The sequence below is a fragment of the Uranotaenia lowii genome, chromosome 2, assembly GCF_029784155.1.
Source record: "Uranotaenia lowii strain MFRU-FL chromosome 2, ASM2978415v1, whole genome shotgun sequence".
Taxonomy (NCBI): domain Eukaryota; kingdom Metazoa; phylum Arthropoda; class Insecta; order Diptera; family Culicidae; genus Uranotaenia; species Uranotaenia lowii.
In genome coordinates this window covers 188,160,314-188,179,550 of record NC_073692.1, presented here as the reverse complement: position 1 = coordinate 188,179,550, position 19,237 = coordinate 188,160,314, and the positions used below count along the sequence as shown (strand labels likewise).

General features: G+C 34.7%; 1 protein-coding gene across 1 annotated transcript in view; it reads right to left on the bottom strand.

The window, feature by feature from the left end:
- LOC129749140 (uncharacterized) overlaps nucleotides 1–19,237 on the bottom strand; it is a 389,660-nt gene that overhangs the window by 131,912 nt on the left and 238,511 nt on the right. The gene's annotated exons all lie outside the window — the stretch shown is intronic.

Genomic DNA, 19,237 nt, shown 5'->3' with positions numbered 1-19,237 from the left:
TATGTAGAAAATATGTTCCAAATTTGAAAAGAATCGGTGAAGTAGTTTTCAAATGACGATGTCCACGGACTTTAAAAATGTGCTTTCGAGAAAAACGCGTTTGAAGTTTCTGCGTTTCAAGTCTTGCAGTATTAGATAAGAGGAGATAAAGGCCTATAATTTCTACAGTTTAGCTTCGATTGACTTGAAAATTTGACACAACATTCTTGAAATGTTTTACAATAAGAAAATAAAAAAAAAATCGATTTTTTGAAAGTGTCAGACCCTACCCCCCCCCCCCCTTAAAGAATTAAGTTCTCAAAACAAAATTCAAAACTGAAATACTTAAACAAACTTATTTTAACATTCATCCGACTGAAATTTCACCCGTTACAGTCTCTGGAGTGTCTGTTTGACACTCCTGACTAAAACCAATTGGTATATCTCTCCTATTTCTCAACTGATTTTTACAAAACTCATAGTTTTGTAATCACCGTAATGTAACTCAAATATATTTTTCAATATTCACATACAACACTTCAGTTTTCCGTTATTCAAGTTCTAAGAAAATAAAAACTGAAAAACATGCTTCGAGAAAAAGCGGTAGATCAACTACGGAATGCTCAAAAAAAATTTCACTCAGTGTCCAAGAAAGCGGAAGTTAGAAGCTATACGTTGCACAGATTTTTTTATATATTTTTCAAGATCATTAACACAAAAAATTTAAAAAAGGGATGTTGAAACCGTAATTTTCAATCAATGAACTGTCATTATTGTTTAAGTCCCACCAGATAAATTTTGAAAAAAAAAGGATTGTAAAGTTGACGTATATTGTCACATTTTTGCATTTTTAGATTGTCAGAATGTCAAACACAGAGTTTTTGACGAATTTTCAAAGGCAGCTGTTTTTAGAACTTTTTTTCAATTTGCAAATTCTCAGATTTTCTAGCAACTAAATTAAAGTTTGCACTGGATTTTGAGTATAGTAACGCAAAATTTCCGCAACAAATTTGGAACTTATTTAATATTTGGATTCAATACACCCAAATTTTTCAGACTTAACTCACCTCGGAAAAATGTGAATTTTGTAGCCTTATGTATATTTTTCAAAAACCCTTTTGAATGTAGAGTTGAGCATTTAGGGAAAGACGGTCAATGGTTAAATTATAAACTAATGTTAAATTGCCCTTGTGTATCAAACATTTCATCAGAATTTAAAGATGCATCATTGATAGTTTTTTAACATACATAACTAAATGTAATCCTTCGAAAAATTGTATTGCTTTAGTTTAGTTTAATAGGTAGTTAATTGATAAAAATATGGAAGAACAAAGGTTGATTTATTGTATTGTAATAAGTACACATCTCTCGTGAGCTTTCATCACGTCGGATGAAAAAAAAATGTAAACAAAGAGATTTATTACGTAAAAAAAATCAAAAACTGACATAAACTAGTCACAGTTTCTTTTCATTTAGAATCTTTGTAGCCTAGACAACATATTCTATATGTAAAATACAAATTTTAAAGTGGTTTTGATAACTTTTGCAGCAGTTTTCTGTAGATTCTTAAGATGTTTCATACGACGTAATGAAAGCTCATGCGAAAACTATCAACATGCTAAATTCTACAAAAGATATTTTTTCAAAACAGTAGCACTTATTTTTTTCCAGTCACTTGCACTTCCAGTAGTTGGTTTCTTAATACAGATCAGCTGTTACATCATAAAAGGAGGTAGACGAACATTGATCAATGGCTTCATTCCTCCTACTAATTAAGGCTCATGTAAAGCGTTACATCACTGAACCTTTGGCGTTGGGTTGGCATCGGTTACCTACTACCTACTTTTCGAGGTCATTCATTCACCACTCTCGGTGGTTCGAAAACCAAACACCCAAATGACAGCCTCAAGCTTTCGTGAACTTCTTCATTAGCGGCTTAATACCCGCCCATTTTCCACCAACTTCCGACCTTCTAGCGAAGGCGAAAATTTCAAGTATGCAGCCATTAAAAATTAAAAAAAAGTTCAACCAGAAGCTCTTCGAGGTTTTTAGTTTAGCTAAGTACATTCCTCCTCCACAATTGAATTTAAGATACCGAGAAGCTCCCGTTTTGCGAGTCTTCTCAGCTAATTTCGGATGTTGGAATATTTTTTTCCGGAATCATTCCTCCCAGGGTAGGTATCTGTAATCAACCGCATGAAAGTGGTTGGGAAAGTGCAATTAATACTGTAATAAATGAAATAATGACTGCCCAGATCCGTGGCGAGTGGAGATTGTTGTAGCTTCAAAAGTTGGGGAGGAGCAGGCAAAACTGCCGTTGCGGTTTGGCTTCTCTCCCGGGTGATCAGCCTTCGAAAATGGTATCGTTTTCGGTAATTGAACCCCCGCCCAGCTTAAAATACCTACAATATATACGAGAAGTCTTGGCGGCCAGCCGGCCGGTTCCGAAGCATTCATTGATCTCTCTCTTCGCTGATTTCGCGAGTGAGTGACCAAACGATGGCCACCCCATAAAGTGAATTGTGATGGGAAAATTGGTTCGATCGAGCCCCGGAACTGTTGATGCTTGATTAGCGACAACTCAATGAAGCCATTTGTCATAAAGTTTTACTAGTTCACTTTTATTTTCTGATTGCCGTGACGGCCGGCGTCAAATCGAATGAGCTGGGATATGGTTGATATATGGTTTAAATGGCATAAAATAGGTGTAGAAGACAGTGAAAAGCTATTTTTGAATCAATTTCGACAGACGGATTAAAGCGACTATACGTAAATGCATCACTTGGCAACACTATAAATTGATGGTTTGATTACACATCATTGCCATTGCCAATTATAAATATTGACGAAAAAGAGATTGTTAAGCGCTCAATGTTTCCGAAAATTTTCCTCATGAAGTAGGTACGTAACTCGTTTAATCAGCTAAATAATGTTTTTTACTTTAATATCGCAAATTACCAGGAATTTTTTTTAACTTATACAAATTTTTGGTCATTCCATATCAAGTGACCATGAAAATGCATCGACCCTGTCCGATTTTGCCCTAAATCAGTAGGATGACTTATTGTAAAGTAGGGAGAAGTGTTCCTAAAGGCGCATATTGGGAATATGCGCATACAGCCGATTGACGATATGGCTGGAAATTCAACATATCTAACCAGTGTAGTTTGAGGGGAAAACGTTTTTGACCCATGGCATAAAACAAATTGAGTTGTTACATGAAGTCAAAAAAAATTTAAATGTTCAAACAAGGTTTTTGTCATTTTTGTTAAAATATATTGAACATTAATTATCGTGCGTACAGATTATGTGAACAAAAACTTTAATGGTTTTTCTTCCTTATTCATCTGGAAATCGGAAATTCAACAAATTGAAGCTTTTGGCAAAGTTCTAAATGGTCAGATATTGGAATAAGGGGCAGGTTTTGAATTCCCATGTCAGGAAGATTAAATGCCTATATCAAGGAAAAATAGATAAGTCTTATAAATTATTTACTTTTAATCATTGAAAAATTAAATCTACGCCCTAATCACAATCTTGTTGAATTTGAATTTATTTTAAGTCATTAGTCTCAAATTTGATACATTTAAAGCGATTGGCAACAATAACTCTTCCAAAAATCCAACCCCATATCAAGTAACGCAAGCGTGTAGGAAAAATAAACGCAAAAATATGGAAAGGATACGGAGCGTGCAAAAAAAAAGAATAAACAAAACTGAGCGTGTAGGAAAAATCAGCAAAACAATCTGAGCGTGCAGTAAACGTCACTCGCGGTTCCAGCGTGGAAAGTTTCGGGCGCCAAGTGTTGAGTGTGTGCTCCGAGGTAAAACTCGATTTTTGCCAGCGGAGGAAGCCGGAGGATCCGGAGGACAGCATTCCAGCATTCCAGTAGGAGGTACGTAACCCCTAAATCGCACCCGATGGCGCAAAGGCATTTAAAAAATGCAATTTTGTTTGCAGCTGCTACGCGGAAAGAAAACTCGGCTACGCCACGTGCTTTTCAGCACAACATCCAGCCAGTCGAAGGTAAAAACCCCCGGCCAAAAGCCACTTTCAACTCTCAAACCGGCTCTTTTATCACAGCCCATCAGGAGAAGCTCGATTCCCTGGTCAGGAGCTCCAGGAGAAGGAAATCAAGCCACTAGAGAAGGGTCGTAGAGGTAATTGCTGATAAATCGGGAAAGTGGTCTGGCGACTAATACGGGTTTTCGCAGAGGCGGCCCTTTTCCCCTTATTTTTCTTTCTCGCTGGATCCTTAGGCCTTTCCGATCCGCACCAGTGGCGTTACAGCCGGAAGCCACTGCCGAAGCAAAGGGTCCTCTGACCGCCGCAGCAAGCAATCATCGAGTGGAGCAACCGCCGAAGCTCTTTGCCGCACCAGTGGCGAAGGCATCCACAGCGAATTTCGTCGCCGCATCAGAGGCGAGAGACATTGGAAGTCCAGGCCGAGGAGGAAGCACATTGCAACCTTGTGAAAACGAGTAAGTACACGCGATCGGGGGAAAAGATGGGAGGTTTGAGTTACTAAATGTTGCCCAATACACGCAAAGTTTACCTCAGCTTGATTTTTTTTTATTGTGGCACCGACCACGGAAAGCCTTAATAACAATCTTACAGTGAAAATAGAAGAGCTTAATACTGATCATATAAAAATACGATATGAACAAAATACTACCATGAAATATGATCATATGGCATACCTAACTATGTTTCATGCAGAAAATTTAGAGATAACTAAAATTTTGACCAAATTCCAGCACTGACGTATGCTTTACATCCGTTTCTTCCATTTTCAATTAAATGATATCAAAATATTGCAAGCGTAAATGAAATATAACTAAAAACAAAAAAAAGGCGCATTTAGCCCCCCGTTTTCGGAAATCGTCTTGTTTAACTACATTTTTCTCTCATATTCCAATAGATAGGAGTCTGAATACAATATGCACGCAAGCGGACTTCTGGTTTATATAAGATAGAACAATTTTCCTGTTAAAATCTCTTATAGTTTTTGTGAAAATAATTATATAATAAAAGTAGTCAAACTGGCTGATTTCCGAGGTCCAAAACCACAGCTACAGGACGCCACCACCGAATCCCGACTGCCGAAGCTGTTTTTGGAAATGACCCCAGTTAATCCCCTTTCCATTCCTATAATAAGATCTGAATTAACAGTTAAGTCGCCGCAACGATTACGGCCCCCTTCTTACTAACCCAAAGTTAGGAATAATACTCCCGGCACTTAAAGGCTGGCACTTTAAAACTTTATAAGTAAAATGTCTTAATAAAACCATTTGTAAATGAAAAAACCGGATCCGATGGACACAATTTTGGACCGCAAATCATGCGTGCTTACGCCAGTTAGAAAACTGCCTCAGTCCAGGATGTGGCTAAAACGTGCATCTCTTCTCAGTATGGTCCATCGTGCCAAGGTAAGAATGGGTCTATATATATTTAAAAGGAGCAGAAGCAGCAGAAACCGAATCAAAAACAAGCTGCTCCCGTAACCCTTCGTTTCATAAAGTAACAAATTTGCAACAATTAATGTATGGAAAAATGGAAAAATCGTATTTTATTTTAATTTTTTTTCTGGATGTACTCATCATTTCAAACTGTTTAAAATGATTTTTAAGGAAAAATAAAAAATCATGAAACGAAGGGTTAAATCAAAAGCTTGTAAGTTACATATATGATCTTCTGCTGTGTTAAAAATCGGTGTGCGTTATAATCGACGACGAACCCTATTTCAAGTCTGATTACAAAACGCATCCGGTCTTATACATGGTTTTTCGTAGAATTTTTAAGTAACGTTTTTAAGAGTAAATTTGAACTTTTAAGTGTGTTTGAGAAAATTGAATATTTCATTCTGAAAAATCAACATAATTTTTTTTTTTTCTGTGAAACCAGCCATGCTTATGGTTTTTGTGCCAATTTACAAATTCTCTGAAGGAAATTTTTCGCTGATTATTAGTTATTTATTTGTTATTATTTATTAGTTTTAATAGGGGTATGTCTTTTGGCATTGACAAACAATAAATCCAATTGACATCACTGCTAGTTCCTCGCGAAGTATTGCATGAAAAGTAGTCATGCAATAGCTTGCTAGGCACTCAGTAGTGATGTCAATTGAATTTATTTTTTTTTTCAATGCCATCAGACGTGCCCTCATTCAACACCTAATAACATATTTGTGTTATAAGATACGAAGTTATGACCCTCTACTAAGTTGTTCAGCGGAAAATTTCCTTTAGGGAATTTATAAAGGCTCGGTTCCACAGGAGACGCAAAAATAATGTTGTTTTTTCAATACAAAATATTCATATTTCCCATACATACCAAAAAGTTTAAATTTACTCATGGTAACGTAACTATTTTTTTTTGCAAAAATCATGCATGAGTTATAAAACAAATCGAAGCTTTTTAAACCCCAGAGTTTGCGAAATTCAAAAATGACTCAAAATCAACCTAGTCTAATGTTGAGTAGCGCCAATCGAAGTTTTAGGCGACTTTCTATGCGAATGCGTTTGCGAATATTTCTGAATTTGGTTGAATATGAAAATTCCACAAAAAAGGGTTAAAATTACAACTTTTCTAAATCGTAGAAAATTGTGCGTTAAATTTTAATATTGATGTCACGATATGGCCGTAGGAATGGGGAGTGTTTTGGAAGCTAAACGCTCCCATGAAGGTCTAAAAAAAACTACCCAACACTACATTCAAAATCGAAATTCATAATCAAATTATGATGATAGAGTAAGGTTATTCAAGAGTAACAATCTAGACTAAAAACTTCAAAAATCCATCCCAAGTTCAATGTTCTGCTACAGTTTTTCAAAATTTTCTCACTTGATCATAGAAATTCAGGTCTAAATATAAAACTTTAAATGAAATTAAACCCATTTCGGAGGTTCTGGTTCCATATTCCTATAACAAAAATTGAATTTCTGTTTTCGAATATTGGATTCTGTATCCAGTTTAGGATTCTTGATTTTCAGTAAGAAAAATCATAAGAAATTAGCTGTTTTTAAAACTGGTTCAAATTTGGTTTTTAATTTCATATCAAATCTGAATTATGTTTTTCAAAAATCATAATATGTTGATAATAGTTTCCCGAATATGAAAAAAAATTGTCAAATCAAATTCTTTCACAAAACTCAAACATTTAAAGCTTCAAAATGGCGATTCAAAATTGAAAAGATTCAGGTTCATAATTTTTAACTCATATCTAAAGTTCTTAACTGAAATTAAGTTTCAGAAATCGTACAGAAATTCGGAAACAGATTAAATTTTTGAATTCAGGTCCAGAATTCAGATTCAGAACGCAATTCAAAATTCAGAACAAAATAAAGCTTATAAATGAGTTTTACAGCCAAAATAAAATAGTTGAGGAATTCAAGAGAACATGAACTTATTTGCTTTTCAATTCCAGATTTAAAATTTTCAATCTAAATTAGTTTGATCACTCAATTTAGCTGAAAATCACAAATATAAAGTAAAATTTGAGTTAATTATCTAAATTATATTTAATGAAAAACCCCAAATTTTATTTGAAAAAAAAATCCACAGTATTTTTATTATGGAATAGATACTTTGTGATAAATATTTGCTGTTGAAAATTATTCATTAAAAGTCAAATTTCGAACTAAAATCATAATTTCGGTTCATGTTTGCATCAAGAAAATTTGATCCGAAATTTTTTTAACTCTTACTTTTTTTTTTAGAAAATTTGAATTATTCTCAACGATGGTTGAAATCTCTGAATTTACAAATAAAGCTTGGAAGATTGGGTATATTTGATGTGAACATGAATTGTTCACATGTGAACACATGTGATGTGAACATCAATTGAATAAGTTTTTTTTTAATGAAATTGAAGGCTCTCCAAGAAATTATTATTTTATGAACAAATCAAATAAGTTTGATCTGAAAAATCCATTCGATTGAAGAAATTGGTAGTTCATGTGTATTTTAAAGGATGCATCGGGTGAGGGATTCATTCGACAATACCGTTGAAAAGTCGGTGATTTGTGGTCCCCTTGTGATTCTAAAAGTGCGATTGCGGGAAACTGATTTGTTTAAAACCATATTGTAGGTTTCAATGCATGTTTGCTAGAATCAATCCAATCACAAAAGCGAATATCAGGTTGTTACGGTACAAAATTGGAAAAAAAATGTGTTGGATGATATTTTAAAAAGGATAGATATGAGGGGAAGAAATTTGTTATTTTTTCCTAAACGTTCAACGCCACCAATTTTATGTTTTGTTTGTTATAAACTGCGCTTCGTATGTTTGAGTTTTGGCTTGCTATGATTTAAATGCAAATTGCAACGCGTTGTGATTAGCCAGCAGATGGAAAGCCTACAGAAGAAGTGTTTTGAGATGGACCGAGTGTATTTAAATTAATTATTAGCACACATATTTGGACCGTTTAAAAACTCACGAAGCCTTTTTTTATTTTGCGTCCAAAGCCTCACGAACAAATTTTTATTTTGCGTCCAAAACAAATTTTCAACAAAGTTTATCCAAATAAACTGGCTGATGTGTTTCGATGAAAACAAAACTGTTCGAGTTAATTCTTCTTTATTTTAATTTGTTGCCTGTGATCGGATTGTGGAATCTGAATCCAGTTGATAATTCTTGATTTTCAGTTTGGTTCATCATTGGGACAAAATCCTGATCCAAATCTTGGTTTTGCATTTCGTCATTCCGGAATATCAAAAAATATTTAAAATAACAAATTATTTCTTAAATTTGGATTTAGAATTTTTACTCTTTATTCTTATGACGAATTGAAACTTTAAAAAGTTCCAGAAATGAAATATCAGAGTTTTATCAATCGGAATTTTCAGTCAGGATAGGAATGAAAAATTTGTATTCAGGTTCAAAATGCAGAATTCAGATTCAGAATTAATATTCAAAATAACCCCAAACAAAACACAAAATAGGTAGAACCACTGTTTTACAATAAGATCTGAACTCCTTGCGTTACTTGAAAAATCTAAGTTTAAATTTTCCACAGGATTTCAATAATGAAATAAATTGTATTAATGATAATTTATTGTTGATAAAATAAATTGTACTTCATCTTCGAGTTCAGGAAATATATTTTATTTGTATTGTAGATATCGATTTAAAAAAATTAAACCTAAATCTAAATGTATCGAGTATACAAGAGTTGAAAATAAATCTGATTTGAATCCCAAACAAGTTTCTTTTTTAAATGAAGCCTTCAAAATCACTCTAATGAGTGATTTTGAAGGCTTCATTTAAAAAAGAAACTTAATTTTTAAAAATAGAAAAAAAAAACTTTTAGGACTTATTTTCGAAAGTAATGATTTGAAATGAATAAATATTAATTTAAAAGAGCTTAAACTTTAAGTATCACTTTTTTTCACTATTCTTTAGAGCAAATTCACTGGTGTTGGGAAAAAGTGGTAGAAATTTAGACATTTTCAAAATTTTAACCATGCAAAAATGTTTTCAAGATCTTTGGGCGTTGTATTTTTTTACAGCACTGTTTCAATTTCAGTCGTTTGTGATAGAAATATTGCTATTTTTGCATCACAGCATGCGAAAATACAACACGTGTTGTAAAAAAACTTGAAGGCCACAGACCTTGAAAAGGTTTTTGCATGGCAAAATTTTCAAAATGAGCATAAAGTGACAAAATTTCTACCACTTTTTTCCAACACCAGTGAACTTTCTCTTATGTATGCATTTTTCATGCCAAAATGTTCTAGGAAAAATTTGGTCATCAAAACCCCTCCTATGAGGCAGTTCTTCCTACGGTCATGACGTAGGTATATTTCTATGTAATTTTTTTCTTAAATTTTTAAGTACACCATATGAAAGCATATATAAAAGCTTTCATTTAACCCGTTCAAAATTTTTCACACTAAATTTATCTATGATAAAATGAGTAAAAACACATTTTTTCCAAAAGTCAAAATCTATAAAGCCTTGTCAAAAAAGCCCCGCATTAGACAATCCTCTTTTCACTTTCATGATCTAGTTATAGGTCTTATCAATAAAATTATGAGTTTCCAAGCCTCTTAAAGCACCGTTTTTAGAGTTACAGTCAAATAAAGCTGAAAATACACTGAGGTTTTTTTTTACGCGGTTTTTTTTTACACGGTTTTTTTTTACGCGGCTTTTTTTACGCGGATTTTTGAATTAACGCGGTTTTTTTTACGCGGATTTTCGAATTAACGCGGTTTTTGAGAGAAAATATTCTAAGACTTTTTCAAAGGAAAACACTTAGAATCTTTTTGTAGTTGGGAAAATCTTAGCTCTGAGACTAAGAACGTGATACATGATATCTGAGTCCTGAGACCTGAGACATGAGACCTGAGACCTGAGACCTGAGACCTGAGACATGAGACATGAGACCTGAGACATGAGACATGAGACATGAGACATGAGACCTGAGACCTGAGACCTGAGACATGAGACCTGAGACCTGAGATCTGAGACATGAGACCTGAGACCTGAGACCTGAGACCTGAGACATGAGACATGAGACATGAGACATGAGACATGAGACATGAGACCTGAGACATGAGACCTGAGACATGAGACATGAGACATGAGACATGAGACCTGAGACATGAGACATGAGACCTGAGACCTGAGACCTGAGACATGAGATCTGAGACCTGAGACCTGAGACATGAGACATGAGACATGAGACATGAGACATGAGACATGAGACATGAGACATGAGACATGAGACCTGAGACATGAGACATGAGACATGAGACATGAGACATGAGACATGAGACCTGAGACCTGGGATAAGAGACCAAAGACATGAGACATGAGACCTGAGACATGGAACATGAGACCTGAGACATCAGACGATCTAATTGATTTTGTTTTTTATCTTAAAAATAAACTATCATTGTACGCAAGTTTTTAAATAATCATGGTTCTTTCGCATTTTTTTAGTAACGTGCTTTTTTGCTAGAATTTTTTAATTCAAATGTTTTTACGTGGATTTTGGAAATTCGGGGTTTTTTTACGCGGATTTTCGAATTAACGAGGTTTTTTTTTACGCGGATTTTCGAATTAACGCGGTTTTTTTACGCGGATTTTCGAATTAACGCGGTTTTTTTTACGCGGATTTTCGAATTAACGCGGTTTTTTTTACGCGGGTTTTTTTTACGCGGGACGAAATACCGCGTAAAAAAAACCTGAGTGTATCATGCAAATGGGTAATATTAACCCATTAATGAGTATAAATTCAACAAAGTTATTACTGGTTTGTCAAAAAAATTTTTTTTCACATGAATAATCAAGCATTTCACACATTGCACTCTTAAGTTTCATGAAATGTTTTGGTAAAATTGTATTTAATTATCAATAAGTCCAATAAACGGCTTTCAAAAGAAATAATAAGGAGGTCAATCATCCTACTTTATAATCAGTTACAAAACTAGTTTTGTATGAATTTATATAAAATTAGTTTAAAAAGTAATGTCAAATAAACTCACTAGATTCACTAAAAAACATTTCAAGCATCATTAGAAAAGAGAGAGCTGTTTTCATTTTACAGAACAGAATTTGTAGAGCCTACAGAATATTAGAGATTTCTGTTCCGAAAAAAACTTAATCGAACGGGAGAAAATAAAAGAAAGTAAAAATTTGGACACTTTTAAAGAAAATACCAAATGTTCCGCTGTCTTCTAAAAAGTTAATACTTTTGGGGGTTCTCGTTGATGTTGTTCGGTGATGTTTAGAAGAAAAGATTTGCTTGTTTTTTACGTTTCGGTTTACTGTTTTATTTCAACCATCTTCAGAAAAAAAGCTATTTTTCCGCCTGCTAAGGTCGTCGCTTAAATTGGAAAGCGACGACCTTAGCAGGCGGAAAAATAGCTTTTTTTTCTGAAGATGGTTGAAATAAAACAGTAAACCGAAACGTAAAAAAGAAGCAAATCTTTTCTTCTAAACATCACCGAACAACATCAACGAGAACCCCCAAAAGATAAAACCAGCGGTGATCTAAACGGTCGTAAATAAAAAAAAAAAAAGTTAATACTTGATCGTTAAAAAAAACTATTCGCAGCCCGTGGCGTAGAGAATAGCCTTCAAGTCTTCTAAGCCACCGGGTATGAGATCGAATCCCGGTCACGGCATACATAGTACACTATCCGTGGATTGATGGTTTTAGCATTTGTAAGATACTAGCCATCATATCCTCGAAAGATATACGCTTAGAATTAAGAAATAGGAATCCCGAGCAGACTTTGATGCCTGAATCGATAGCAAACAGTAACCAAAATGAGCTATCAATGCCAAAATGATAGCATAATTTAGTGTCGTATTTTTCCCGATGGTAAAATTAGGCTTCATTGAAGCATCAATTTGATGAAATATAATGTCAAACCAATACCAAAATAAGGCATTGATAGCTTAATGAAAGCATCTTTGGTTTTGTTTTTTCCCAAGATAACAAAACAAGGCATCCTCAAGGTTTCATTATGTTCATCTAGTAGAAAAGTGAGATGGAAATGATACCATGATTTGATATTACATTTTCTGCGAATAAAAAAAAATTATGAAACAGTCAAAAATTTGATCGAACTGAAAACAAACATACAGTTTACTAGTTACCAGCAAAGTGCGGGCATTTATAGGTGTTTGATTTTTCAGTGATATCACAACAAGGCATCATCAAGATATCATTAATTTTAATCTGTCATTTTCATTTCGGCGAAAAAGTAAGAATCAATTCCTTAATTTTCATACAATAATAAAATGAAACCAAAACAAGGTTACGAGTTGACGAAATTCGTTTTCTAAAAAAATTCAATTTAAAAAAAAACCAACTTAAAATACATTTCCATAGTATTGGATTGGTATGTTTGGCAAAAGCAACCCTTAATGCAATGTGTATTTTTATATGTCAAACGATTTTTTCTTCTATTATACTCCTTTGGCTTCAAGTGTCTCAAATTCATTTTATTATTCAGGTAGACTTATTTAAATTGTTTATTCAAAAACATCATAAGTGTTAGGTTTTTTCATGTGATTTCTACATAAAATTTTCTTAAAATGGATATGTTCACAACCATTTGTAGTTTCTGAATTTTCTTACTAATATTAACTATTCAGCTTACACTTGAATATCTTTTTTTTCATTTAAGGAATCAAATTTGACTCATATATGTTTGTGTTTTTTTTGATGATTCGTTAGAGATTAAACATAAATTAAACATGTTGAAGACTTTCAAAACAATCTCAACCCATTTTCAGTTTCTTTACTTGATAAGAATGCAATCTAATGAGAGCGCATTATTGGAAAATAATTGAAAATATATTAAAACATATTGAACATATTATAAAAAGGAAGCACTACCATTATTTTAATAGCTATATAGGTATGCATCATTTAATGGAAAATTATTGCTGCCAGAAATTCAGTCAGGCATTCGGCATCTGCATTGCATTGAGCGTAGTTGTATTTATTTTTACCAGTGTTGGTTTGTCACTAACAATTTACTTGAAATAGTTTCGAGTTCGCAAAAGTCACGGTGTACTTTGATGATGACAAAATAAAACAAGTCATCCGTTTTATCCCGATGGTAAAATCAGTAATAACCTTACAACCATAACGACCAACCGTTACAATAAAGTAACTGGCGAATATGAGTATTTGACAATCAAGCCAAAACCAGAGTGCCTACAGCTACGGGTGGATGCATATTGAGGAAAAGTAGGCAAGTGGTATCAAAAGTTTCTCAGTGGTGGGGGTGGAGACGGAGCGCTTTTTGACAGCCAATTGTTCGCCTACCATGCCTACTATTACGATTGCCTTTCACAAGATGGACGATTCCGTGTATTGGTATAAGAACACACCCGAAGCTGTACTTGCCCTGGCCAAAATCACAAAATACAACAACAACAACAACAGTGGACTTACTTGACTAGTCCACTTTCAGAGTGTTGTTATTGTAAATAAACGAAATAAACAGAGAAAAGTTCGGATCGCAGAGGTTTCAGATAAGTATTTTTTCTAATATTCCTAAATATTCTTTGTGGAGATAATTTCAGGTTGACACTTCCAGTTAACGGAACAGTAGCTGGAATATTGAAATCGCTTTCAACCGGAAGATGTGCCTCTTATTTCAAGAATCACAGGAACACAATGCGTGCAGGACAGCTCTGTGAACATACGTTTTCGCAATCGGATTGCTTTCCATGTAAGTTTAGTTTTAAATCCAATCTGACCAAGTCGTTTGTTTATATTATTCTTAGTTTTTATTTCAGTCCGGAGAGTAACATGATTAATGCCCGTTCCTTAATCTGGAGTTGTAACCCATCGGGCAACTAAAGAGAGAGAGATCCAGATGTTTGGTGGTGGTGGTAAATATAAGTGGCAGATGTTGCAGCTGTTTTTATCAATAGTGGAGATCTTTTAATTCGAGCCAATGTGACGAATAACCGCTGAATGATTGAGAGGTAAGTGATAAGCGTAAGAATAATGATTGGTATAAGTATTGGAAGTTACCGACTTAACTGGTGCATCGGATTCAACTATTTCCATTCCATTCAATTGGGGACGATTCCATTCAATTTTAACCAAAACAAAGCAATGTTTCATTTGTTGAAATGCTTCGATTTTTTCCAATGAGAAAAACATCGCACAAAGCCTGTTGTCTAAATTCCAGAAAGGATGCATAACATTCATTTCTTTGTATTTAATTGCTTAGGGGATTTTTTCCTATTATAATAGTTTTAAACAGTAATCTAAGCGAAAACTGAAATAAAAATTTGTTCATAAATAAATCTATATTGCCAAAAAATCACCTGATTTGTTTTCCAGGAGCTTGAATCCAACTAATATTGTATAATTATTCGTAGTACGGTTTAAGTAACTTGCATGAAAAGCAGATTAACTAATGCGTCGAGTTTTATGCTAGATTGCCTGTATAAATTTAAGAATACAAAAATTGTTTAATTAGGCTTGAATGCATAAGTTAATTGAAACGCTTGGGATCAGAGAGGTGCAAATGCGAAGTGCCAATATGATAGTTTCGAGAAAACGTGCTTCAAAGTTGTGAAGGTGCTCAATTTGTCATATGCAGTTTTAATTCAATCGAAAAAGTGTTCAAAAAATTATAAAAAGTTAAGCACCAGATGTACATTGAAACGTGATGAACCGTTAGGTGTACTTAACTAAAAATTAATGAATTTGGACTTGCACCCCTCCGATCCTGAGGGTCTCAATTGAAAGCCAATGGGCTAATTTCGAGATCATTATGCCTTCAAAATTCCTGATTTAATTCAAAATAAAACTGACACGGATAAAAATATGGTAAAAAATAAACGGTAAAATATTTTCATTGGAAATATTTTAGAATCATCTGTTATTATTTGTAGATAAACCTTTGAAAAATCTATTTAAAAAAAAATTTCGAATATACCTGAATTTGACTGTGCACATTGTGTCGTTTGTGCATGGGTAGTTGCCCCCTATGTTTTAGACCATAATCTGGCTACATTAGGGCGTTTAATCTTGGTGGATTTCAACCGTTGCTTTGAGAAGCGTTTGTAAAAAATATTGGTTCTCATAGTTAAACTTTGAAAGTTATTTCTCTGCCAAAATATAGTTGAATTATTGAAAAATTAAATTGTTAGCATTTACAGTAACTTTTTGAAAGGAAAGATTTCAGTTGTATATGTACAAACTCTGAAATCAAAGTGCCATTGTACAAAATGTTGTTAGTTGCACACATAAAAGCTATTTTTTTAGACCTCAAAATCACTAATATTAAGCAACGAGATGGCATATGTTATAGCTTTTTTCGAAGCGATTAAAATTATATGCTGTACAGTTTTGTGTTCCCAAGAAAAAAACACCGAACACGCCTGGTATACCGTAATTGTTTACTCAAACCAAGTTTTTCAGAAAATTATATCAAATATAGCTATCGTGCTGTGTTGGTAAAATTTGGTATAATTTTCCCAAATTTATGTGGTACAATACCGAAATTTGGCTCCGAAATTACATACTCGATTACCATAGTTATACTAAATTTTTGTTTTAATGATAGCTTAATGACGCCTTGTTTGGCCCATTTTTTACTTTGTACATGATGGGTTTGAAGACAATTTTGATGTAAAGCTTATTATATAAATTCAGACGCTTAATTAAATTGAGTTCGGAGAATTGGCTAGAAAAAAAAATCAAATATTGCCTTTGGGTAAAATTGCACAAAGTTCTGGTATCAGGCTCTGTTATCGAAATTTTGGCATCAATTAGTTATTATTTTGCCATAAAAGTCTGCTCGGGTAAGGTTTCAATGAAACTTATAATTATGATAAAATTTTACCAAGTTCTGCTTCCGGCATTCCTTTTTAGCAAAATCGTATATCATTTTACCCTAATAGCTGTGAAACAATGCCCCAATATTGATCCCATTTTTATACACGGATTGCACAGTTATGCCACATTTTGGTTGTATTGAAATCTGATTGAAACCTCGTTAAGCCAGCGTTTTCAAAATTATTTTGAAAGCACAACGATGCCAAATTTTGAATGTAATCGAAGCCCAAAAGTGGCATCATTGTGCTCTCGAAACGGCTTTTAAGATGGTGGTTAAACGAGGTTTCATTAAGGTTTCAGTGAAACCTACAGCTGGTATAATTGTGGTATCGGCATATGAAAAGTGAGACCAAAATTTTGGCATTGTACCAACTTTATTCGGGCATAATGATACCTCATTTTACTTTCAAGGCATGATAGCAAAATTAGGTATAATTTTGCCATAAAAGTCTGCTCGGGATCTCTTCGAGGAAACATCAAGTTTCATTGAGATCCTGTATGTGTTTGTGATCGTTTAAAAAAAGACCTTTAAATTTGAACGCTTCAGAAATACTCTTCAAAGTTGCAAAAACATTCACAAATTGCTCTAACAGAAATTTTAACCAGTACTTTAAATAATGAAACCAAAAAAATATATCCAATTTTTTAAATTTTAGCGTTTGAAGGAACAACAACATTTGATTTTAAGCTTTCATGCATTCCATTATATTGTTCCTTCCTATCATTCACAAATTTGATCAAAAATACCTCTTACTAACCCAAAATTAGGAAAAATACTCCCGGCACATAAAAACTTTATAAATAAAATGCCTTAATAAAACAGTTTGTAAATAAAAAAAATTGGAAGTATTTGAATATCAATTCTGTTATACTCTAATATTAACCTTGACCTGGCTGACGATATTGTTTTGCTCGCCCAAACACAACCAGATATGCAGAGCAAACTCGACGACCTCACCGAAAGTTCCAAGCCAGCAGGTCTCAAAGTCAATGTCGGAAAGACCAAGTCGATGGAGATCAACACAGAAAATCCCTCCAGTTTCATGGTAGCTGGGCAACAAATTGAGAAAGTGGAGTGCTTCCAGTATCTTGGTAGCCAGATAACGCCTGATGGTGGTACCAGAAAAGACATTGAAACCCGGATCAGAAAGGCCCGATTTGCGTTTGCGAGTCTCCGAAACATCTGGCGGTCACGCCAGATCTTTCTACGAACCAAAATCCATATCTTCAACTCAAACGTCAAATCCGTATTGCTGTACGGGTGCGAAACTTGGTGCACATATGCGGTGACGACGCCAAAACTGCAAGTATTTGTAAACCGCTGCCTGCGGAATATCATCCGCGCTTGAGGGCCTGGCAACTGGATCTCGAATGAGGAGCTACATCGCCGGTGTCATCAAAAGGCGCTAGAAATCGAGATTCGGGAACGTAAGTGGAGATGGATTGGGCACACGCTGCGGAGAGATGAAAACGAGATTTGCAGAGAGGCGCTAGATTGGAATCCAGAAGGTCATCGAAGAAGAGGCAGACCCAGAAACTCGTGGCGGCGAAGCCTAGCCGCTGAAATCCGAACTGTCGACGAGAATCTTGACTGGGACCAGATGAAGACGCTGGCTCATCAACAGTGGAGGTCTTTTACCACGGCCATATGCACCGGAGGATCGGCGCGGGATCATTAAGTAAGTAAGTAATATTAAATAATTATTAAAAATTTGCTTTACAAACCATACATTTATATTCACATTTGTTCATGTCAGATAGGAATTCGATCTTAAAATTTCGAATGACAGCATAAGTCAGCACGTTTATTGGTTGATCTGCAATCTCCTCAAAACCCTTCGAACCGTTCAGCCAAGAACACCTCTCACTTTTAAGAAAAATCGTTTTGAAATTCACTTTGAATTCATTAATTTTTTCCTAATTTAAAAGGTCAAACGCTGCATCAAAACTCTCCGTCACTCATTCAACTCAATCTCGTTAGTGGCACTCAATTTCAACAAATTGATTCCGACAGAACCGAAAATAACGCACCCTACTGCAGTGTGATCCAATGGATCGATCGGCGAGCGACACCTCTCTTTAACCCCGAGGGGCGAAAATATCGATTCGGAGGTCAATAAAGTCCAATCAATTATAAACTAAATATACTACTACTGTGTTCCCATGCTCCTGCACGCATACATTAAAGCAAACACGTAAACTCCATGATGGATTGTAAAAAAATCGAAACAAAATGGAAAAACGATAAATAACCAACCATGTTGACGAATGCGGCTGTTTGTCCAATCAAATCTATGCTAAGCTACCTTCTACCTATTGCTGATACTTTATGGGAGCCTTTCATATCAGCATCAGCACCGTGTGAAAAGTGACTTCAACAAGACGATCAGCGGGGAACCTGTTATTGGATTTGTATGGGGAGCATGTTTTTCTTCAGTGGCTTGAAACAGCTCAAAAAGTATTTTTAGGCAAGGGAAAAATAATTCTCAGTTTGAATTTCGTAATCTTGAAAAACTAAGCCTTCACTAGATCTTCTTCTGATAACGAGAAATAGGAAAAAGGTAAACAAATACCAAACAATCTCCCACTGTGTCAAGAAAATTGATCAATTTCATACGGCAGGCAGAGGCTGGCCTACCTCCAAATGGATAAAAGTGGAATGCAAGTCGCCCGGTGGCTAGGCCGGTTTATGTAACGGAAATTGGCCGATCGATGAATGATCGAGAAAGAGACTTCGGAACGGTCGATGTTTGTTGGAGTTAAAAAAAACAGTCTGGATATGTGTGTCTCTGGGTCTTTTCAAGGTTAGTAGGCAAAACAAGCTGGAGATTAAAAAAATCTCGAAAAACTTCACACAACTGAAAGAAGGCCTAAAAAAATGGTTCGAACTTTGGTGTTGCTGAGTGACATTTCCTTTCTAATGGCAATGTCAA